The sequence below is a fragment of the Mytilus trossulus genome, chromosome 9 (genome assembly GCF_036588685.1).
Source record: "Mytilus trossulus isolate FHL-02 chromosome 9, PNRI_Mtr1.1.1.hap1, whole genome shotgun sequence".
NCBI classification, from domain to species: domain Eukaryota; kingdom Metazoa; phylum Mollusca; class Bivalvia; order Mytilida; family Mytilidae; genus Mytilus; species Mytilus trossulus.
The window spans coordinates 25861704-25886944 of record NC_086381.1 but is presented as its reverse complement, the minus strand read 5'-3'; the positions used below and the strand labels follow the sequence as shown (position 1 = coordinate 25886944).

At 33.0% G+C, this 25241-nt stretch overlaps 1 long non-coding RNA gene across 1 annotated transcript; it reads left to right on the top strand.

The window, feature by feature from the left end:
• Positions 1 to 13514: 13514 nt before the first annotated feature.
• Positions 13515 to 21691, top strand: LOC134683833 (uncharacterized). Its single transcript, XR_010101090.1, has 3 exons — positions 13515 to 13571; positions 18147 to 18263; positions 21613 to 21691. It is a non-coding gene; the product is annotated as an uncharacterized LOC134683833 (long non-coding RNA).
• The last annotated feature ends 3550 nt before the right edge of the window (positions 21692 to 25241 follow it).

The following is a 25241-nucleotide window of genomic DNA, read 5'->3' as shown; positions in this document are numbered from 1 at the left end:
ACACTAGATAGAAACAGTCCAATCAGAGAAAGATGTAGGAGTAACTATAAATTCAAAGCTAAAGTTTGATAAACATATACAGATGCCCGTCAACAAAGCAAACTAACTAGTTAGAATTATTAGAGGAACTTTTAAATATCTAGATTATAAAGCTTCTGCCTACCATTTAAGGCATTGTCCTCGTCTTGAATATGGTAGTATTGTAAGGAACTCGCACAAAAATAAGATATCGAAATAATTGAAAAATTCGAATGTAGAGCAACACCTATGTTACCTAACCTAAAAGATCTATCAAACGAAGAACGGATCAAAGTTCTAAAAAATCCTACTTTAAAATTTAGAAAGCCAGGAGGCGACATGATAGAGGCCTTCACGATAACAAACGGGTAATATGACTCAAAACTTATAGAAGTTTTATTCACTCGTAACACAAGCTCGACAACAAAATGCTACTTGATTAAATTGGTGAAACTAGAGGGGTCATTAGACACTTTTCTTAAATAGATACTCTAGTAATAATTGTGGCCAAGTTTGGTTAAATTTGGCCCATAGTTTTAGAAAAGAAGATTTTTGTACAAGTTACAAAAATGACGAAAAGTTGTTCAATATTGACTATAAAGGGAAATAACTCCTTAAGGGGTCCTCTTACAATTTTGATCATGTTGACTTACTTGTAGATCTTACTTTGCTGAACATTATTGCAGTTTACAGTTTATCTCTATCTATATAGTATTCAAGATAATAACCAAAAACTGCAAAATTTCCTTAAAATAACCAATCCAGGGGCAGCAACCCAACAACAGGTTGTCCGATTCGTCTGAAAATTTCAGATAGATCTTGACTAGATCAACATTTTACCCCTATCAGATTTGCTCTAAATGCTTTGGTTTTTGAGTTATAAGCCAAAAACTGCATTTTACCCCTATGTTCTATTTTTAGCCGTGGCGGCCATCTTGGTTGGTTGGCGGGGTCACGCCACATATTTATTAAACTAGATACCCAAATGATGATTGCGGCCAAGTTTGGTCAAATATGGCCCAGTAGTTTCAGAGGAGAAGATTTTTGTAAAAGTTTACGGACGACGGACGACGGACGACGGACGCCAAGTGATGAGAAAAGCTCACTTGACCTTTCAGGTCAGGTGAGCTAAAAACAGAAGCAAACCAGACATAGGTTGCACTCTTTCGTTTTGATACAATTAGTTACAGTATTTGTCTTGCAGTTATAACATAAATGTAAATGATTATTTGTTGTAGTTTCAAAGATATCAACTCGATATTACTCAAACTCAGTTCTGAAACAGATTTGTTGCAATCAAATTTAATATAACTTAGTTTTAGCCTTTAAAAAAGCCGGTTTTATACCATGTTATAAAACGAAGATTAAATGTAGGAGGAATTAACTCGAAAGACACAACTTTAATAAAAAGTACATTTACTACGTAACATTAAAATAAAGATCGTCATTTGTCAGAGGATTCATATTAGTTTTAAAGTGATTGGCACTTGATTATTGACACCACATGTCTACCTGAACACCCCATAGTTATAAACTATACAATAAGATGTATACCAGTTGGTTCAGTAGCGGTTGCGGCGTTAATCTTTATTTTTTATTTTTATCAGATTGACATTAATATGATACCTTGAAATTTTAGAACACTATAAACGAACAGACTGATTACGATTATTCTGTGAATTGAGTACTAGTATATAAACAAAGAGGTGCTATGATTGCCAATGAAACGGTTCCTACAAGAGATCAAATGACACAGAAATAAATATCTGTTGATCGCCGTACGGTCTTCAAGATTGAGCAAAGAATATACATCATAGTCAGTTGTACGAGAGCCCGAAATCAAAAATGTAAAACAATTAAAACGAGAAAAAATAACGGCCTAATATATGATAAAAAAAAACAAATATGTAACACATCAACAAGCGATAACCACTGTAATAAATGCTTCTGATTTCGGGCAGAAACATACATACATAATGTGGTGGGGTTAAACCCTCCACCAAACCTGGGACAGTGGTGTAAAAATACAACATAATAACACATTATAAAATAAGTTGAAAACGTCTTAACTTCTGAGATGTTGTTGTGTCCTGTTAAATTGTTATACGATGATGACTGATGTTCCCATATTTTGACTATTTTATTGATTGTGACTGTTTATTTAACGCATCATGTAAATGTAACGGAATTTGATGAGACTGTTATTAAAGTGAGAGGGTTAGCGCTATAGAACCAGGTTTAATCCACCATTTTCTACATTTGAAAATGCCTGTACCAAGTCAGGAATATGACAGTTCTTGTCCATTCGTTTTTGATGCGTTTTGTTTTTTGATTTTGCCATGTGATTATGGACTTTCCAAATTGATTTTCCTCTGAGTTCAGTATTTTTGTGATTTTACTTTTTTCTGATATTGATACAAATAGAAATACATCTCACAAAAGCACAGACGAAACATGGCCAGGTACTCATGTATCTCAACAACAAGCAGGCATAAAGTATAGATCTTAGAGTACTCCCAGCTACTGACAGCTAGTTCAAAGACACTAGCAACTAATGAAAAAAGTCCTGCATCTAAGACTAACTCTTTAATACCGTAGTCCCACTAGGCCACACTCGCACTTCAATCTGTGAAACAATATGTATTTTGACGATCCATTCATGTGGAATGAAAGCAAAAATACGATATACATGTATCATGTCTCGTTTCACAAAAAACAGTTTAATTGAAGAAAAAAAATCATATGCAATAATTGAGACCTGAATAAGCAATTGATGTTTAGATATAAAAATAGATGAGTTGCATTCTAATAAATTTCTTAATAAAATCTCTAGAAATAGAATCATGGCCATATAGTACATTTTGTCAACTTAATGAAAAGATTTAAGTGAATATAAAATTAAAACTGTATGATCAAACACGACAGGTACACATGTACAGCAGGATCTACTCATATGTCTAGGGCATTTGAGATCACCGCAAGTTTTTGTTTGAGTTCGCGTTGCTCAAAATGAATTTGTTTATGATAAGGTTTGTGTACTGCTGTTTGTTTTTCATTGCGTTCTCAATTTTTTTTTTCGATTTATGAGTTTGAATGTCCCTTTTGTAATTAGTTTCCCCTTTTATCTAAAATCAACATTTAAACAAAACGCTTCGCTCATAAAGAGGGGTATGCCATGCATCAAGCAAGAATGAATATGATTAAATATTGAAGTTTTTGGCCGTTATCGGATTTGAAATATACTATCTATCAAATCATAAAAATTAATCGACAAATATAATTTTTTTAAGCATTCAAATTTAAACATTAATTAAAACAAAACTATTTTTTTTTCATTACAGTTCGTAGCCTTTGCCACAATTGCATTCTTGATTTTCAATTTTACTTTAATAAGGCAATTATATAGTATTACGAGTTTATCGTCGTTTCATATGTTTTCGTATGTCATATGTTTTTTTTTATCATCCATATTTCATCAGTTTCGATTTCACACACTTATATTTTGACAGGTTTTTCTGTTTCTATATTTGAAACAACAGCAACACTACAACTTGACATCTTTAAAACATATTCAAATATAAAAAAGAAGATGTGATATGATTGCCAATGAGACAACTACACAAATGTATCCACAAAAGACCAAAGTGACACAGACATTAACAACTGTAGGTCACCGTACGGCCTTCAACAATGAGCTAAGCCCATACCGCATAGTCAGCTATGTAAAATATATGTAGGCCCCTATAAGACAATGTAAAAAATATCAAAGTCGTTTTAAAAGGCTCTAGAACAAATTTAATGAAACGGACCAGATTAGTCATTTCTATTTAATGTCAATCATATGCCTCACTAGAATAGTTGTTGAGCACTATTCTTAGGGGTTACATGAAGTATAGCTGCCTGCCCGACATCGGATCTTCAAGACATGCGACTGTCATGTGTTTTTTTTTTTGTCATTTTATTACAAACGAGCGCGTTTACATTATCATGGTCCATATATAAAACGGCTTTTCAAAATCCATTTATTCAATATTTCATTGACAATTCTTTTTATACATCCTTGATACACGAAGTTGAAAACATTCTTAACTTTTTACATTGAAACCCTAAATTTTAAAAAATGCATTTTGTTTTTAAAAAAATAATGTCCTATGTAGAAACCAAGTGCCCATCGAAAATAAATTAAAATGTAACAATTTCAGCAAATTAAACACCAACCTAAAACTATTTACTATTTATTTCTAAAGTAATGAAAAGTATCGAATAACCGTAACTATGATTCAAGCGATCACAAGAACCACTACTTTAGAAATTTCTAATTTCCGGATTATATAGCCATTTCCTGTCCGTGAACTGATACAATTTTTAATTTATACGAAAACATATGACGACGTTTTTTTTTTACATATAACCATAATACTATACAAACTCAAAAGTTGATAAAATCCGACAATACAAGGCGAAGAATGGACAACGACGAAAGTACACATAGTTTACACTTATATACAACAAAACGAAACTTACCAAAAACCGGGATGATCTTTTCTAGATATTGCACCAGTCGCGAGGAAAACATTAATGTTTTCTTAAAATTGAGAATGGAATATTCCAAAGAGGCACAACCCGACCGAAGAGCAGACAACATCCGCAAGCCACTTATGGTTAGCGAGAACATCATGCACGAGTAGGTAGTCCTTAGCTGACCCCTAAATAAAACTGTGCACTAGACCAAAAAGGACGTCACACTAAACTCCTAAACATATAAATAAACTGAAATTAAAAAGTATACAAGACTAACAAAGGCCACAGGCCTGACTTGGGACAGGCGCAAACATGCGGAGGGTTAACTTTGTTTTGTAAGTTCTGAAGCATCCCCTATACATCTTGTCTATGTATCAACATAGAACACATATTTAGGACACAAAGACTCTCTTTTTGCAAACGACCATAATAAAATAATGAAATAAAATAATGGCTTAAGTAATTTCGTTTCGTATATAGCGGATATAAGTTTACTCTTGAAACAAGGACTGATAGTAACTACAACACATATCACATCATAAGATTTTCTAATCCCAGGCATAGATTACCTTAGCCATATTAGGCACAACTTTTGGGAATATTGGATCCTCAATGCTCTTAAACTTTGTATTTCTTTGTTTTATAACTGTTTTGATATGAGCGTCACCAATGAGTCTTGACGAAACGCGCGTCTGGCGGACACAATTATAATCCTGGTACTTTTGATAACTTATTACTCCTACGAATGTCAATGTCGACAATAAATGTGTCTTCAGCGATATTTGAGGCCAGGCAAAAATAATTTGAAAGCCGTATTTGATAAAAAAAAAAAAAAAAAAAAAAAAGAGCTGGAAAATTAAAAGAAAAAAAAAGTATACGTATTGTAATCTTTATTTTTCTGATAATGTCATCGAACTAAATTAAAAAAAAAGGATGAAATATATTGATAATAATTATTAATACTAGGAGCACGTTTTGTGTAAGGCACATTTGTGACACTCGTATCTAACAAGTTGGAAGGTCAATATTGATTTTTTTGAAAATTGTAATTGACGAATTAAATATAAATATGTGTATCTTGTTTACCAGAGCGGCTTGTTCATCACTGTTACCAGTTTTGAATTTTATCCTCCGAGTACCGAAGAAGCGTTATTCAAATTATGGCCTAGCGTCAGTGTGGGGTCGTGCTCCTCGTTCACTCTAATTTTCCTTAGAGGAACTTTTGTTACTTCTGTTACCAGGATAAACACCTACTTACCAATATTAAAAATGCCGGCGGTTTGTATCGTCTTGCCAGTCCTCGTTTACTGTTTTTCACCTGCGGCCGATTTGATTCCACATACTATTTCTTGAATTATTTAGTATTAAGGAGTTGCGGAATGGTCGCCTCTGAGACAACTCAACTGTATAAACAACGTTAGTATTGGCATCTAAAGGTAACCGTACAAACTTCAACAATGAGCAAAACCCTTACCATATGCGGCTAGTTTTATTCCACACAATATTTCTTGAATTATTTTAATCTTTAATTAATCCATCTAGCATTATGATTAAAGAAAAAGTGATTACCTTACGTGGTTACTTTATCTGTGCATAGTATTATGAACCTGCCATATATTATAATATTATCAAATGATCACATGTTTATTAGGTAATATGCACCAAATCACGCTATCTTATGTCGCAAAACTGTTATCAACCATTACGTACACATGGGTATTTTTGAAAAATGGAAAACACATCCTTAATCGTAAGTATACAATTTTCATGGATATGCTTGAGTTTTAGCTTGCATTTGTTATCATTTTCAAAGACCTGGATGCATTATACACAGCTATAGTTGCCTAATAGTACGACGCTATCATAAATCCATTGTTCTTGCTCATTTTTTTTATCAAGATACTGCTTAAAACAACTTAAAACAAGAGTTTGTCTTATGAATTCCTAATTCTATATAAATAGCAGGATAGTTATGTTTGGTATGTGAGTTCTTGTAAATTCTACTTTTCCGTAAGACAGGGTCCAGCTGACCTGGTTGCTTTCTCAGACAATATACGAACAAGTTAGCAGTTTGTCGACTATATTTCATGTATGGAATGATTGTTAAAGATTTATGTCTGTCTTGTAATTTTCATCTGACCTTGATTTCTTTCGTTGATACTATAATGAATAGGTAAACTATATTTCGTGAATGGAATGGATGTATGTTATGCATGTTTGTCGTGTAAGGTTTAGCTGATTGACCTCATTTTAAAATGTTAAGTTTACGGGTATATATGGTTCTACGGCTGCGGGAATTCTCGCTGCATTGAAGACCCATCGGTGGCCTCTTGCTGTTTTCTGCTCTATGGTCAGGTTGCTGTCGCTTTGACTCATTCCCTATTTTCAACCTCAATTTTATTAATCATTACTATAAGAAAAAGGTAAACTATATATGGTGCATGTAATGATTGTAAGGTGAACCTGTCTACTAGTATCTAACAAGGTTATCTGACTGTAACCATTTTTGAATAGTTCATTGAATTGGTAAATGTTCAGGGCCTGGTCTATTCATAAGCAAAAGGTCAAGTATTATGGTTGCATTGAATGATTATATGGTATACATGTCTATCTGATAGGGTTTCTAAATAGTAATAAAAATATAAGAATCTACGTACATTTGGGGATTACAAGTTAACTTATTTCAGGAATCTTGAATTAATATCTTTCAATAGTAATATATTTACAAAAAAAATGTACAATTTTTACATTGAAGGTGTTTTGTCCCTTACTCTGTCAAAGGTGTGAAAAATACCAGGCGGACATTCAAACTCATAGATCATATACTTTTAGTATCTTAACGTTGATTTATTAAGTGCATTTGTCGTTTCGACAGCTTATGTTCTATTTGAAAGTGAAGCACGAAGACAGTTAATTAAACACAAACCATTCTAGTATTTTAAGAGAACAGTTGTATTCTAGTATTTTATTGACGAGTAATAGTTGATATATCTGCCACTTGTGGTGTACGTGTTTCAGGTCACTTCCTAAATTGCAAGCAAAAAGTGATGAGGACTTTACGAATTGTAGGCTGTCTACTAGTTTTATTCTTTGTCAAAGGTATGTGTGTTATAACACTTGATCGATCAGTAGTAAAAACATTAAAAGACGGTAACAGTTGAATACCGCTGTTCATTAGTCATAAATCTATTGAACGAAATAAAATACGGATCAAAAACCAAAACCCAGAGTTACATATCAAATATAAGAGAAAATGAACGGAACAACATAAACACTGATCTGCAACAATCACAACACCAACATACACTGAAACGAACTTTTTAAAAAACAACAGCCGTATTTTTTACTTGGTACAGAACATTCTAGGCGCCAATGGCAGTTATCAGAATTCACCTTATTCTGTTGGATTTAAAACAAAATTTTACGGCACTTAAGGACAATCTCACGTCGTTTGCATATATGTAACAATAAAAAAATATCAAAATGTTTTATGTATTCAATGTCAATGGCAATTAAACCGTTAAAAATAACAAGTCATCTCACCTTATTGTAACTGACAGCATCATATATTATGTATTTAATATATACCTTATACTAGACATATACATCGTGAAATAGGAGATCACAACCACATTATATTTTGTTATTCTGTTAAAAGATTTACGTCACGATACATAAGGGCTGATCAGACCTTGCCCTTACCCAGTTCCAAAGTCTTATACACAAATGCTTTTTTTTTTAATTGACCTTATAATGTATCTTCAGAAAAAAAGCATGGTGAAATCCAAATATCGACAAAGATTAAGAAAATTCTATCTTATGACATCTACATGTAAAGATGCATAGTAATGATAGTAATGTCTACACCTTTTATTATTTGATAGTGAAAAAGTCTAAACAGATATATGTAAATCCAATTTTTATACCTGATGTTATCAAAAATTAGAATAACAAAAATACAGAAATTCAAAATTCAAATCGAAAAGCTCGTAGTCAAATGGCAAAAACGAAGGCTTATACACATCAAACTAATGGATAACAACTGTAATATTCCTGACGTAGTACAATCATTTTTCTTTATAAAAAACAGTGTTTAGGTGTTTGATGATATACTTATGTAAAAACATAATGTGTTCGTATTACTTATGTGATGGTCTCATATAAATTCCAAACTGCAAAGTAAATATGAGTGGTCTTTTTATCAATGTATATGCACATACATTTTGATCTTTCTTCGTGATACTCTTGTGATGCGAACCTATATATTTGAACTGGTATTTTGTAGTAAATACCACGATGTCTAATGTTATAGGGTTCGTAAACGATTGAAAAAGGATATGACATATACATAATATAAAGAAAACTTGAGGAATTTCGTGATTCCAAAGCGTTTGTTTCGGGATTTTCCTTCGTCAGGAAACTTTAAAAAATATGCCAATAATGCAAAAGAACCAAACAGATAAAGAACTGTATGTACATAAGTGTAAAAACACATCTAGTTTTATCAAAAATTGAATTCAACTGAATTGTTTAAACAGAAGGAAGATTTTCAGAAATTTACGATGTATAATGAAGTTCTGAGGTTTTTGTTGATTTATAGAGTTTTGTAGGTTTTAAACTTTGAACGTATTTTCGCGTTTAATCACTTATTGTCGTTGCTGTTTCCTCATTTGTTCCTGTAAATGTGGTTTGTTCGAGCATTCTTGTAGTATTTAATTCAACATAAAAAAGCTAAATTTTTATATTTACTTCTTCATATATACGGTTCAAATCTGCATATAACGATATGCTACGCCAGCTGTTGGTACACATACATATGCAACGCAACAAAAGTCAAACGATTGACGATCGCAAAAACACCTGATAATAATTCAACCTGATACAGCAACATATTAAAATATAGCATTTGGCAAACCTCCTTCCCTGAATCTTTTCATATTCAAAGTGGGCATATGGAAAAATTAAAAGAAGAGCACTGACAAAAGCGCAGGGTTTTTTTTCTTTTTTTTTTAATTTCATACCAACTTTTTTCCATATGCATAATATTCATTTAGTATGAACAACAAACTCTTACATATCTATGAGTATGCAACATTGTATGCATTGGTTACATCTTATTAAAAAGGTAATCATAATTTGACTGCAAAAGAATAAAGCAAATAAACGCTTCCTTAAAAACTATATTTTTTAACAGAAATAAATGCTTGCAATCTTCAAATTTGTTTGGAATGGCGAATATCTGTAGACGAGCTTACCCTCATTTGCAAAATTGACAATCTTCACCTATTAGTTCTTATTGATGACCCTACTGGCTCTACACGGGCAGACTGCTATCCTGATATCGAACAACATCTATGCGATGCGTATTACAAAAATGAGAGTATAACACAAAATGCCAAAACAAAGGAGATTGTTTATACAGTGCATGGACAAATTGATCATCGCCTTAACGGAAAGTGGTCATGCAGACATGGATCGAGAATGAATGTAGCGACAGTTGAGGTAACTGTACTAGAGAGATGTACGTACGCTATTTAGTCTTTTAGTAATTTATAAACGTACAGAAAAGTTTCAAATCACTCTTTCATAATTTATGCATGAATATTTGTGGAAAACAATCTTATAAATTTTTAAACGTTGACGGTCAGCACAGAGTTTTCTAAAAAACAATGAAAAAGTTAACAACAAAAAGATTTCGCATAGACCTTTTGTATACTTTTTTGGTGAACTGAGGTAAATGGTTCAGTCGATATTTTGTATTATAAAAATAAAAGATAACACACGTTTTCAGACGTAAGAATACCTTTAATTCATTCAGAGTAAACAAGACAAAATAAAATCCTTAACGGTACCAATTTTACTACCCACTTGGACATTTCAACAATCAATGATCTTAAGTGGTTCTCAAGATTAAAATGACTGAGGAATCGGAACCGAATTAATCACATAGAGTGCTCTTATGTGGACAAGGTTAATATCTGGTGATGTGCACGTATCTGTAACAAATTTCAGATCAGACGATATATCTATTTGTTATCTATTTTTTCCATCGTAATCATACATAATCATACATGGTGATAGTATAATAAAATGTCAAGTTCACAGAAACGCGTGCTTACAGTATTTGACTAGATATTGGATGAGATAGAAACCCATTAAGTTAAAATCCATTTCTCTATGAATAAGTGTAGTAGCATTATATAATTTTCTTTGATGATATATATTGCCCTTGCAAACATCAGAAACAAAAATAAATGGGTTAAGAAATGAATTCTTCTAATTAACGTGTTCAAGGTGTTATAATATTCTTTTATTTGTCTTTATGAATATCCCTTTTATTGTTTGGTATGTTTTTGGTGTTATTCATTTGAAATTGATCTGTACTTATACGTTCCATCATTATGTTGTTGTATGTTGAATAATTTTGCGTTTTTAACTTTCATTAATGGCTTATATGCCTTTTTGTGTCTCTTAGTAACATATGACAAGTGTCACTGTGCTTGTTTTTAAATATTTGTTTGTTTTAAAAATTATTATATTTGACATGTTAACCTATTATGTCTGGTTATTTTGTTCATACATCGTTGTTAATATAATGGAATTTTGTACAACTGTCATACAAGTGAGAGGTTAAGCTAGCTATAAAACCAGAGTTAATTTACCATTTTTTACATACAAAAATACCGGTACCAATAGTTATCAAAGGTACCAGGATTATAATTTCGTACCCGCGTTTGCTACATACGATTCATCAGTGACGCTCATACAAAATATTTATAGCCAAACAAGTACACAGTTGAAGAGCATTGAGGATCCAAAATTCCAAAAAGTTCTGCTAAATACGGCTAGGGTAATCTATGCCTGGGATAAGAAAATCCTTAGTTTTTCGAAAAAAGATCAAAGTTTTGTACACAGGAAATTTATAAAAATGACCACATTACTGCTATTCATGTCAACACCGGAGTTTTCCCTTCTGGGCTGGCGGAATATGATGGTTGTTACATTTGTTTCATTTGTTTGAGCTTTTAATTTTGGCATTTTATGAGGTACTTTCATTTTGAATTTGCTGGAATTCAGTATTTTTGTGATTTTTCTTTTTTTTTCACAAGATAATACATATATGACTTCCAAATGATAATAAATCTGAAAAAAACAAATTTTCACTGCCATATTCAGTAAATAACGATTTTTTTGTGTTTTATCTTGTAATCAAACAATGATTTAAAGAAAATTTATATCTACTATAAATTAACCAAGTATTATAAAAATATAAATTGATCAATTTTTACAGATACCGGTACTCTAAAAGATTATTTTTTTTCATAACAATACTCATATATTGAGGTTTTAAATTAATGGATAATTTTAGCGATATCAAACAAAAGTTTATTTAACCATGCCTAAATAATAAGTAATACAGAATTTTGAATAGCAGTTTTCAAGTCTTGTGATAGAAAGTTCGTTATTCTTTTGCGCTGGTTTTGTGTGCTGTACCAGATATTTTACATGTACTTGTTCTGATTTATTCTGTGGTTATCATGTCGAAATGTACTTTTGTATTGTTTATTTGTGTATTTCTCTGTTCTGAATGTTTTTGTATTTATATGTATTCCTGTCATGTAATGTTGTCATTTTAGTGTTAGATTTAACATGCTATATAGCACGTGGTTCAACTCACTGTTTTTTCTTAACATGTCCTACGTATACCAATTCAGTAAAATGGTAGTTAAAATCTTATAGTTCGTTTCTGTGTGTGTGTTGTCATTTGTTTTTGTTGCACTTTAGAGTGGCTTCCCCCATTTGTAACCCCGATTACCCCAAACGCTTTAAGAAATGCATTTGTTGTGTGAATGTTTTACTACTTTAAGTGGCCTATTCATATCTACTTGGAATGAATTAATTGTACCCTGTTATTTCCCTTCGTAAATTTTACGGACGCCATCACGAGTTTAATTTGTTGACGTTATGGCTTCTGTTTCACAGATAATAGTGGACATTTTCCTAATGTCGTGACAACAATCCGGTCCCCTTTTCACGAATGTGAACTGCCGATTTAGACTTATTACCGGGTCTGTACTAACACGACAAGTGCCACAAATGAAATCACCCCAGGTTATGGTAGGGTTCGTGTGGCTTAATTTATAGTCTTCTGTGTTGTGTTTTATATGCTATTGTATGTCTAATGGGAATTTTTCTTTCTATAGCCAGTTTATTTTCGACTCCTGAGTTTGAAAGTCACTCTGTTATCTAGCATAGTGATCAGCTATAAATCGATCAACCTTTGTATAAGTTCACATGATTTTCTTATATGATGTCGCCATTCAAGAGAAAACTAAATCTATAAGTAAGGAAATTGGTCAGCATGACCATACGATATATTGATAAAAAACAGATATAAAAAAATGGTTTTAACAAAGTTTTTAAATCAACTGAGAAGGTATTTACTCATCACATAGATTCTAAACACATAACAACAAGCGAGCGGATAAAAGACAATTACTTGTTATTATCTTTGCACTTTGAGTACTCTCATATCTTTACTAGGTGTCTTTATAATTTTGGATGTAAAAGTACCCGTCCACGTCCACTGTGATTTTGTAAGATGTATATATATATATATATACCCTTACATGTATGTACCAGGTAAGGAAGGGTTAGACTCGATCATGCTTACATGTTTGACCCCGCTACATTCTGTATGTTCCCGTTCTACGTCTGGAGCTTGTTATCCAGTGGTTTCCGTTTGTTGTTGTATATCATAGTCGGGTTTTTATTCATTTATTTGTTCATACATTAGGGCGTTACTTAAATAGTCGATTTGTTTGTTCGTTTATTTTTTTCGTAAATTAGGCTGTTAGTTTAAATTGTTTCATTGTTTGAATTTACATAATTTCAGCCTTCCGACAATGTTAGCTTTAGAGAAATATTATAATCCTATCCATATCAATTATTTTTATGTGTCATTTTAATTCAAGGTAGTTCTGAGGTCATAAATAAAACGGCAAACAAAAGAAAAAACATTCCTAGCGTCGGTGAGTTTATTAATGATAAGAATGTTTTATTCGAATATTATAGATCTTATCACGGCATAGCCATCGGAATGAAATAAACGATAAGTGTATATGTTAACTGTAGTTTAGTATATTGCTATAACATATAAATTCATTAAGTTCTTGTACAGACTAAGGATAGGTTAAAACTTCAGATGCAATCAGAGGAAATACGAGTTTTGTTTTTTACTGACCATTGCTGTTTAAGATAAAGGGTACCATTTGAAATATAGTTTCAATGCTTCAACGTTTATAGGTTTCGACATTCAATTAGTTTAGCCTCGTGAATCACCGAAGAAATATTAATATTACCTGGTACTGTTTGATTTGACTTTTGACTAGACTTTCAAATAAATGTTTGATTTCACGAAAATTGACCGAAGAAGGCTAGAATAGTTATCAAAGGTACCAGGATTACAATTTTGTACGCCAGACGCGCGTTTCGTCTACATAAGACTCATCAGTGACGCTCATATCAAATTTTTTTATAAAGCCAAACAATTACAAAGTTGAAGAGCATTGAGGATCCAAAATTCCAAAAAGTTGTGCCAAATACGGCTAAGGTAATCTATGCCTGGGATAAGAAAATCCTTAATTTTCGTAAAATTCAAAGTTTGGTAAACAGAAAATTTATAAAAATGACCACATTATTGATATTCATGTCAACACCGAAGTGTTGACTACTGGGCTGGTGATACCCTCGGGGACGAAACGTCCACCAGCAGTGGCATCGACCCAGTGGTGTAAATAGTTATCAAAGGTACTAGGATTATAATTTTGTACGCCAGACGCGCGTCTCGTCTACATAAGACTCATCAGTGACGCTCATATCAAAATGTTTTATAAAGCCAAACAATTACAAAGTTGAAGAGCATTGAGGATCCAAAATTCCAAAAAGTTGTGCCAAATACGGCTAAGGTAATCTATGCCTGGGATAAGAAAATCCTTAGTTTTTCGTAGTATTCAAAGTTTGGTAAACAGAAAATTTATAAAAATGACCACATTATTGATATTCATGTCAACACCAAAGTGTTGACTACTGGGCTGGTGATACCCTCGGGGACGAAACGTCCACCAGCAGTGGCATCGACCCAGTGGTGTAAATAGTTATCAAAGGTACCAGGATTATAATTTTGTACGCCAGACGCGCGTTTCGTCTACATAAGACTCATCAGTGACGCTCATATCAAAATTTTTTATAAAGCCAAACAATTACAAAGTTGAAGAGCATTGAGGATCCAAAATTCTAAAACTATGTGCCAAATACGGCTAAGGTAATCTATGCCTGGGATAAGAACATCCTTAGTTTTTCGTAAAATTCAAAGTTTGGTAAACAGAAAATTTATAAAAATGACCACATTATTGATATTCATGTCAACACCGAAGTGTTGACTACTGGGCTGGTGATACCCTCGGGGACGAAACGTCCACCAGCAGTGGCATCGACCCAGTGGTGTAAATAGTTATCAAAGGTACCAGGATTATAATTTTGTACGCCAGACGCGCGTTTCGTCTACATAAGACTCATCAGTGACGCTCATATCAAATTTTTTTATAAAGCCAAACAATTACAAAGTTGAAGAGCATTGAGGATCCAAAATTCCAAAAAGTTGTCCCAAATACGGCTAAGGTAATCTATGCCTGGGATAAGAAAATCCTTAGTTTTTCGTAAAATTCAAAGTTTGGTAAACAGGAAATTTATTAAAATGACCACATTATTGATATTCATGTCAACACCGAAGTGTTGACTACTGGGCTGGTGATATCCTCGGGGACGAAACGTCCACCAGCAGTGGCATCGACCCAGTGGTGTAAATAGTTATCAAAGGTACCAGGATTATAATTTTGTACGCCAGACGCGCGTTTCGTCTACATAAGACTCATCAGTGACGCTCATATCAAATTTTTTTTATAAAGCCAAACAATTACAAAGTTGAAGAGCATTGAGGATCCAAAATTCCAAAAAGTTGTGCCAAATTCGGCTAAGGTAATCTATGCCTGGTATAAGAAAATCCTTAGTTTTTCATAAAATTCAAAGTTTGGTAAACAGGAAATTTATAAAAATGACCACATTATTGATATTCATGTCAACACCGAAGTGTTGACTACTGGGCTGGTGATACCCTCGGGGACGAAACGTCCACCAGCAGTGGCATCGACCCAGTGGTGTAAATAGTTATCAAAGGTACCAGGATTATAATTTTGTACGCCAAACGCGCGTTTCGTCTACATAAGACTCATCAGTGACGCTCATATAAAAATTTTGTATAAAGCCAAACAATTACAAAGTTGAAGAGCATTGAGGATCCAAAATTCCAAAAAGTTGTGCCAAATACGGCTAAGGTAATCTATGCCTGGGATAAGAAAATCCTTAGTTTTTCGTAAAATTCAAATTTTGGTAAACAGGAAATTTATTAAAATGACCACATTATTGATATTCATGTCAACACCGAAGTGTTGACTACTGGGCTGGTGATACCTTCGCGGACGAAACGTCCACCAGCAGTGGCATCGACCCAGTGGTGAAAATAGTTATCAAAGGTACCAGAATTATAATTTTGTACGCCAGACGCGCGTTTCGTCTACATAAGACTCATCAGTGACGCTCATATCAAAATTTTTTATAAAGCCAAACAATTACAAAGTTGAAGAGCATTGAGGATCCAAAATTCCAAAAAGTTGTCCCAAATACGGCTAAGGTAATCTATGCCTGGGATAAGAAAATCCTCATTTTTTCGTAAAAATCAAAGTTTGGTAAACAGGAAATTTAGAAAAATGACCACATTATTGATATTCATGTCAACACCGAAGTGTTGACTACTGGGCTGGTGATACCCTCGGGGACGAAACGTCCACCAGCAGTGGCATCGACCCAGTGGTGTAAATAGTTATCAAAGGTACCAGGATTATAATTTTGTACCCCAGACGCGCATTTCGTCTACATAAGACTCATCAGTGACGCTCATAATAAATATTCTAATTGCAAAATTATCAATTTCCTAATTAACTAGATGTAGTTAAAGTCAAGTAACAGTAAATGGACTATGTCACAGATTTCAGTAAAATTGTACATGCTCGATGAACTACAACTTAAAATCGGAAAAAATGATACCATTATCCCATTTTTCATTTGTAGTATAACTGATTGAATTCTTTCCAAATTTTTGAACATTTGTATAGAAAGCACATAAAATCGGCTCAAAACCTTCTAAACTTTGTCTTTAAATCATCAAATATCTCACTCTACTCCATAGGTTTTAATTAAAAAACTATATGTTGTTGATACATACATTTCCGTTTTCATGGTGCAAAATAAATATAAGGCCACCGACTTTGTTTTTACAGTATACAACATTCACAGTCGTGTTCCTTGTGAAAACAATCAACAAAACGTCGAAATAATCGGAACGTCACCACCTGACAGGCCCTAAAACGTTGCTTTTTGACGTTTGTCACTACCAACAAGGTAACAAATTGATTATGTGACAAAAAACGAATCAGTGACAATAATTTTTTTTTATATCATGAAATGTATATGTCAACAACATATATGTTTTTTTAGAAAAAATCTATGAAGTAGAATTAGAGATTTGATATTTTTATGGCAAATTCTAGAAGATTTTCGCCGATTTTATGTGTTTTCAATACAAATATTCAATCTGCATTTTGTCAGATAATAAAAAAGATAAAGGCATTTTGTTTTCAATATTCATTTGCAGTTCAATGAGTCAAGGTTGTTTGCAAAATTTTAGAAAAATCTACGACATAGCCCATTTTCTGTTCCTTGACCCTACTTTAGAAAAGAAAGCAATATAAATAAGAACAAAAGATGCTAGAACGAAATTATGTTTTCGGTAATTTTATAAAGGGATTAAAAAGGTTTTGATTTAAACTTATTTTTGCTAATAATTAAAATTGCAAATCTTGTGAAATATACTGAGTAATTGTCTTATCCAAGAACTAACATTCGCGAATTGAACAATGAGGCGAACGGGTGTACAACACCTTTCCATAAAAATGTGCTTAAAGATATGCTGAATAATTTCAGGCAATTTGTTATAAGCATCCTTAGATATTCAACCTACTTCATCTCTCTTTAACTGTTTTTCTTTAGTTCTCGAAATAGACAGAAGCTGTAATGCTGGCAATAAAGAAATTATGGAGAGATAAAAACAGAGAGCAAACTTAAAAATGGCAAACAACAAAAAAGGTCTATAAAACACTTCACTAAAACTCAAAGACTAAAACCCACGATTATCACTTTTAACCGATGTCACTGATATGTTCATAAAATTGAAGCAGGTTTAATCTACTGGTACCAAACGTCGTGCTAATCCTAATAGGTAAAAAAGTATTTTAAGTTGAAATCGGTGAAATTAAAATCAAAGAACAGAAATGGGATTGGGGCTGCAAAAAATGAAAAAAATATAAATTGTACTTGATTCTTGCATGTGTATACAATATGTTAATTACATGCTAATAAATCTATAACACATATTATTAACTCCTGATTTGTTATGTTAAATTACAGCCAATAACAGTTGTGTTTATTTCCAGAGAGTTGTACAAAGTATTCCTTTATCTGGACTATCATCGCTTATTTTTCATCAATGATGATTTGCATTGTATTTTTATCCAGTGGTGAACGGATATGTTGGTTGCAAAATATGGATGGTAATTTATTTTGACCTTGTAATATTAATTTGTGATGCGTGTGTCTGATTTACACAGTAATGAAATTATTGATAACGATGTCAAGGTATTTGTAGAGGCGTCATTTAAGGTAACGCGAAAAACAGTTGCATGCGTAGCCCATATATGATCATACGTTAAAAAAACCTTCATACTTAAAATCATACTATATATAAAGGATGTATACAATGTATTTTTTCAGATAATATCTCATTGTTTAAAAAGAAATATATAAAGCCTCGGTTACACCTTACCGGATAGCTCGAACGGACGCCTAACGGATAAAAAAAAGTTATCCGTTGACAAAATGTTTATCCGTTGGGAGTCCGTTGGTGTACTAACGGACATGTAACGAATGCCTAACGGACGTTGAACGTACGTGAAACGGATACATACCGGACAGAACGGACGTCAAACGCACATCCAACGGACGAGTACCGGATAAAACGGACACCTAACGGAAGCGTAACGGATAAAACCTATGAACAAAATAATCTGAAAATTAAAGGCAATAAACCATCTAAAAATTAAAGGCAATAAACCATCTGAAAATTAAAAGAAATAAACCATCTGAAAATTAAAGGCGCGTCAGATGGACATGGTATCTATAATATATGTTATAATATTTGCTTCCAGGAAAGTCTGGTCAGTAGGACAGTTATTAAGGTCACACGTACCAAACAAATTGAACAATGTATACGGTTTTGTTTACGTTTCTTCACACGAGGGTCACTTTTTGAGTTAACTGGTTTAGTTGATTTTATTTTGTATTGCGTCTTGTTTAGCATGATATGTGTGCAAATATAGAGCTCCTCTGATTTAAAAAAATCAAGGTGGAAGCAGTGTGGTAATTCAGTCTTATAGAGTTTAAGTTAATTTCCTGAATTTGTTTATATTATGTACCTCTGGCATGAAAACGGATGTGGTGTTATGCGGAACTCTCCATCCGTACTGCATGCTACGATATTTTGCTCCAGAAGCAAGGTGTCTAAGTGTAATTGCTAACTTGAGTCCTGGTTCAAGCGGATTTCTGTAAAAGGTATTCTGCTTGGCTTTGCGAGGCACAACCCGCAGCAATATCTCGTCGAACATCTCTGTGGGCATTCGAAGGAAGTGTACAAAGGAATGCCGATCCTCCCCCCTAAGTTCGGTCATGAGTTGGTAATATAGACCAAAACTGCGTCGTCTTTCAGGACTAAGCCATGGTCGTGTCCACCATCTCCTTTGTCTTCTCCTTTCGACAGCTATAAGGTTTATATTATCTACATTTAAGTTGAGTCTGGCCTGAATAAGAGCTGCTTGGTAGCGAAGACATGCTCTTACTCTAAGATCCATCACGAATAATAAATAGTCATGACACTCAAGAAAATCTAACATACCATATATTGGCATTTCTGACGTGAAATTTCAATTGGCATTTGTCCATTTTACATCTAGTATTTTTGAATTTTATGCATTTCTAATGCATAGTTTGTTTTTTATGTATATTATTTTTCAACTTCTCTGTAACCTTTGTACTTGCATGGTTTTATGAGAATAAACTATCAGTAGGCATCCGTTTTATCCGTTATCCTTCCGTTAATGTCCGTTTCACATCCGTTTTATCCGTTAGGCGTCCGTAAGGCGTCCGGTAGACGTTCGTTGGTGAATTGGTCTACCGGATCCCAACGGATGCATAACGGACACGTAACGGATACAAAACGGACGAGTACCGTACAAAACGGACGCCTAACGGACGCCCAACGGACGTTCAACGGACATTTTATCCGTTGGACGTCCGTTCAAAGTTTTGAACATGCTCAAAATATTCCACCGGACAGAACGGACGTCAACGGATAAAACGGACGCTTAACGGACACGCACCGGATATGGACGGACGCCTAACGGATCAGAACGGACGTCTGACGGACATCAACGGATTGAAAAAAAAGTTATCCGTTAGGCGTCCGTTCGAGCTATCCGGTAAGGTGTGACCGAGGCTTTAGGAATAACACTACTGTGTGTGAAGAATTGTCGCCGATGTACGTGTGCATGCTAAACAGGTTTTAGTAGAGGGAGCTACATAAATTGAATGTGTTGTATATATCAAGAGGGGTCTAAATACATTAAATTTGTTGTATATATCTAGATTATTTTGAACACTCACAACATGTATTGGTCGATTGAAAGGAGATAATTTCGGATTTCTAATTGCAAACAGCAACATTCCATCAGCAGATACTTATGCAATTATACCTCAGACCTTGCATTTCATATCATGATTTCCTTGATTGAGGATTGCTGCTCAAAAGGAAACTATTCAACCAAGTGCTCCAAATGGTAAAATTAAGATCATGTCTTTACAAATATAACGGACACCATCACAAGTTGGTTGATCTTATTATGAAATTTGTTTCATAGATTACGACACATTTGGCATAATTGTCGTTACCCCATACCCGTCTTCTTTTTCGCCAATATGACATACCGAATAATTATTTTCACCGGGTTTTGGATTTACACGAGCAACGAAACAATGTGTAAAAAGTCGGCATATCCTGTTGGAGCATCTTCGACGATTCCTTGTTTTACTGGTGTTTGTGTTGCTTAGTAGTACATCCCCTAAATGATATAAAAACAAAGTAATTCTGAAACTAAGCTTCAAGTGCTGCATAAAATTGTGGTGAAGAAATGTGTTAGAAAAATCTACCTTCAATAATAAAAAAAACCCTCTTGAAAGTGAACTTTAAATGTCAAAGACGGATCTAAATTTTCGGAAAATATATTAGTATACATTTTTACATTCGTAACAGTTTCAATACATATGCGTTAATAAATATTCAGTCAAAATATAAGTGTTTTTATGTCAATTTCGAACAAATCAATACATTAGAACAGCTGAAAAACAGTAATTATTTGTCGGAGTAAACTTTCAGTAAGATTTGCAACTTTCTTATTGTTCAATGTTATGTTTTTCTCATACAATTTCTTTGTATTGTTAGATCTAAAAAAAAGACAAATTTATAAAAGGCCGCCATAAAACATAAAATATTTATCTCGACATTCGTGAAACCTGTAATGACGAATTGTAGGTACAAGTGAAAAATGATGCAATACATATGATATACAAAATGTCAATCAATATATATGTACATTGTCTATGGTTTGTTTTGGCTAAATATATATGAGTCATAAGAGAAACAGTCGATCATTTTTGTAGGCATAAACGTTCGGTAAAATGTACAACTTTATTCTTGTTCATTTAATTCTCATACAGTTTTAGTCCTTAATACGATTTTCGTCATTTTCTTATTGTACATATATGTGAATCGTCCCTATATCTTTGTTTTAGTGTGGAAGAAGATAATGATCATCCTTCTAACTTTGGCATTTTTCTTTATTATGGATTTAATGAATTTTCTAATCAAGGAAGGTTGTCAGTGTAAGTTATTCATCGTTAAAGTATGCAACATGTAATATTATGTAAGGTAAAATGATAGAATTCGGTATAATTGCAAATGAGACTACCATTTTTAATTCTTGATTTTTTACTCAAAATGCATGTTTAAACAAAAAACAAAAAATATAAGTTAGACAGCAACATATGAAATAATCAGTCTTGCAAGAGGGGCAAAAGATACAAGAGGAACAGCAAACGTATTTTTCAAAAATAAATGGACAGCTCCATGGCTAAAAATTAAAAAAAACAGACAAAAAATAATACACAGAAAACAACAACGACGACTAGCAAGATTAAAATCCAGGTGTTTGATTCATGATTTTGGGAGCATAAACTGGTTTGACGGAATTTAATTATACGAGTTGATGAAGAATGTTTTGTTTTTTAGTACAATTCGTCTCTATTGTCCTTGGATCGGTGTTTGGAATTGTAACTAGTGCTTTGTTTCGGAAGAAAGCGGGTAACTATTTTTATTTTTATGATTAATAAAATCGCTGCCAAAATGTTAGAAATGAAATCTTGTTATACCTTACAAACTATTAATTTTTTTTTTTTATTGAGTTTAGCCTGCCAATTAATATTTTATCGTGTGTTTTTCTATGTTGTGATGTTATGCTATTTTTTCAGAAAAAGGGAGACGGTTTGGTACCATTAAAACGTTTAATCCCGCTGCAAATGTTTGCTCTTGTCCTAATTCAGTTATCTGATGTACAGTAGTTGTCGTTTGTTTATGTAATATATACGTGTTTCTGGTTTCTGGTTTTTATATATATATATAGATTAGACCTTTCGTTTTCCCGTTTGAATGGTTTAACACTTGTAATTTTGGGGCCCTTCGTTGCTTGTTGTTCGGTGTGAGCCAAGGCTCCATGTTGAAGGCCGTACATTGACCTATAATGGTTTATTTTTTTAAATTGTTATTTGGATGAAGAGTTGTATCATTGGCTCTCACACCACATCTTCCTATATCTAAAACCGAAAGTCGATCATTTGTAGTGTGGTGTGTCAATTTTGTCTTCAGATATGACAAATATTAAAGACAATATTTCATTTACTATTGAAAATTGTAAATGTGAGAAGACATTTCAAGAACGCTACGTATTCGTGATGTTTGTTTTAATCTTAATTTGAAAGCAAGAAAACAAATATCCAACTTAAAAATGGAAATGGGGAATATGTCAAAGACTTATGCACTCTTAACACATCTTTGTCAATAAAATTGTGAATACAGCGTAAATGATTTCTACTGAGTAACATGTTGTACGCTTAATATTTTATAAATGAAAAAAAACAAGAACAAAATATATCATACGAAATGTATCCATTAGGTTTATCAAAGTAATCAATTGTCGTCACATTTGTCAGTCAATATCATTCAGCATAAACATATAATTTTTATTATCGCTATTTTGTGCATTTTTCCTTTGATCGTTTTTTGTGATAATTTTCATATCATGCTTCTCGCTTGAGATGGAAAATTTATCGCTAGAAACTAAGGAGGCCACGTGGCGTTGCTAACGAAATTGACATTGAAATTGACAACGTCGTCATAGGTAAAATAGCGATCAACAGATTATCATTGGTCATCTCAACTCGATTGCTTTTCTCACTTTCGCTGTACCAGCTCAAGCGAGAAAATCAATCACGTTGAGGAAATGAACGATAATCTATAATTATCAATCGTCAAAATTACTCTGATATTTAAAAAAACCTATCATACTCATTTTAATAATTACTTAGTTATCTGACCCTGAACAATTAGATAGAAATGTCGGCGAAAAAATTCACTGAAAACACATTGTCGAAGGCCGTATGTTGACCTATAGTTGTTAATTTATGTGTCATTTTGGTCTCTTGTGGAGAGTTGTCTCTTTGGCAAGCATACAACATCTGCTTTATTATATGACCTCTTGAATTGTATATTTTATTAAGGTTATAATGCTTACTTCTTCAGACTTTTTTGTTTTTAACTGGAATTGCAGAGTTATAATGTTAAACTTTGTTTTTATTATTATTCAACTCGAACCGTCAACACTTCAGGTGAACCACCGACGACTGGGACCTCACACGACCAAGCTAGGGAATCTGGAGAATAAAAAAGATCGTCGTAAGTTGAGACGTATTTCGCTTTTAACGTTAATACAATTTTGGATTTTTTAATTCACATCATCATATTTGACTTCAAACCCGTTTATATTCCTGAACAAATTCAGAAATGGTTAATATAGTTGTGCGTATGTGCAACATATTCCGTATACCAATATAGAGCATAATCTTAAGCACTTTTTAGATTCGTTATCCTGGAAGTTTTGATAAAATACCGACTTACAATTTCAAGAAACTGACCGGTAATTCTTGTACAAAGTGCGGCTTGTTTATTGCAGCTTTAAAAATGTTAAGCTTTTAGCATTAGATATGTTTTAGGTCACTGGTAAGAAATTATGCAAACACATAAATGAAAACAACTGTCCAAACTTGCGATCTCACTATCAATGAACATTTCAATAACCCTTCAAATAAATATGAATTGAATCGAAAAATAACCATCAAACAGCTAGCGAGTTCTTTACTTGCCTCGGAAAACAAATGTTGAATGTAATTAAAATTAATATTAAAACAGAAAAAAAAATCAAATTCGATACAAATGAATAACGTCATTGATATAGACTGTCATTATTTGCCATGGAGTAAAGATATTACCCATATTTTCATTTCATCAATGTTGTTCTCTTGCTTTTTCATCATTTTATTTTATGTAACATATCATTTTCAATTTTCATATTTACTTCACCTGGCCCAACAGTGCCAAATGAGCTTTTCTCATAACCTGACGTCCTTCGTGAGTCGTCGTACGTCGTCGTTATCTATCGACTTTTACAAAAAATCTCCTTTTCTGAAACTACTGGGACAAATAAAATCTTGGCTTAAATAATCCTTAGGATATCTAGATTAAAATGTATCCGATGACCGCGCCAATCAACCAAGATTTTTACAAAAATCTTCATTGATTAATTGACATGCCTTTAAATCATCTACATGTTATCAAGTTAACAAAATGTATCCCATGACCCCGCCTATGAAACAAGATGCCCGCTATGGCTAATCATAAACATGTGGGTAAATGCAGTTGTGCTTACATGTATATCTCTAAAACTAAAGTAGTTATAGAAAATCTGAGAAGTTTTAAAAATATTCATTAGGTCAAGATCTTTCAGCCCTTGAAATTCACGACGACAACAATTTAAACTCTAATAAAAAACTATCTATGTTTTCTAACTCTGTCAATCATTAAGTCTTGCTAATTGTATTTATATACTTTATAAATCAATAACAGTGTTAGCATATTATTTATCTCTTTTCAGTTGCTTATATTTTTCCTCAACTGTCGAGTGTAGAAATCTTGAATATTCATTGTCGTTTGGTTTAGAAATTATTAGCTGCAAAGTAATGTACAGTGTTCTAATACGAAAGTCTATAGACACCTTCAGTCTATATCAATGGTAAAATAGGAATATATTGTT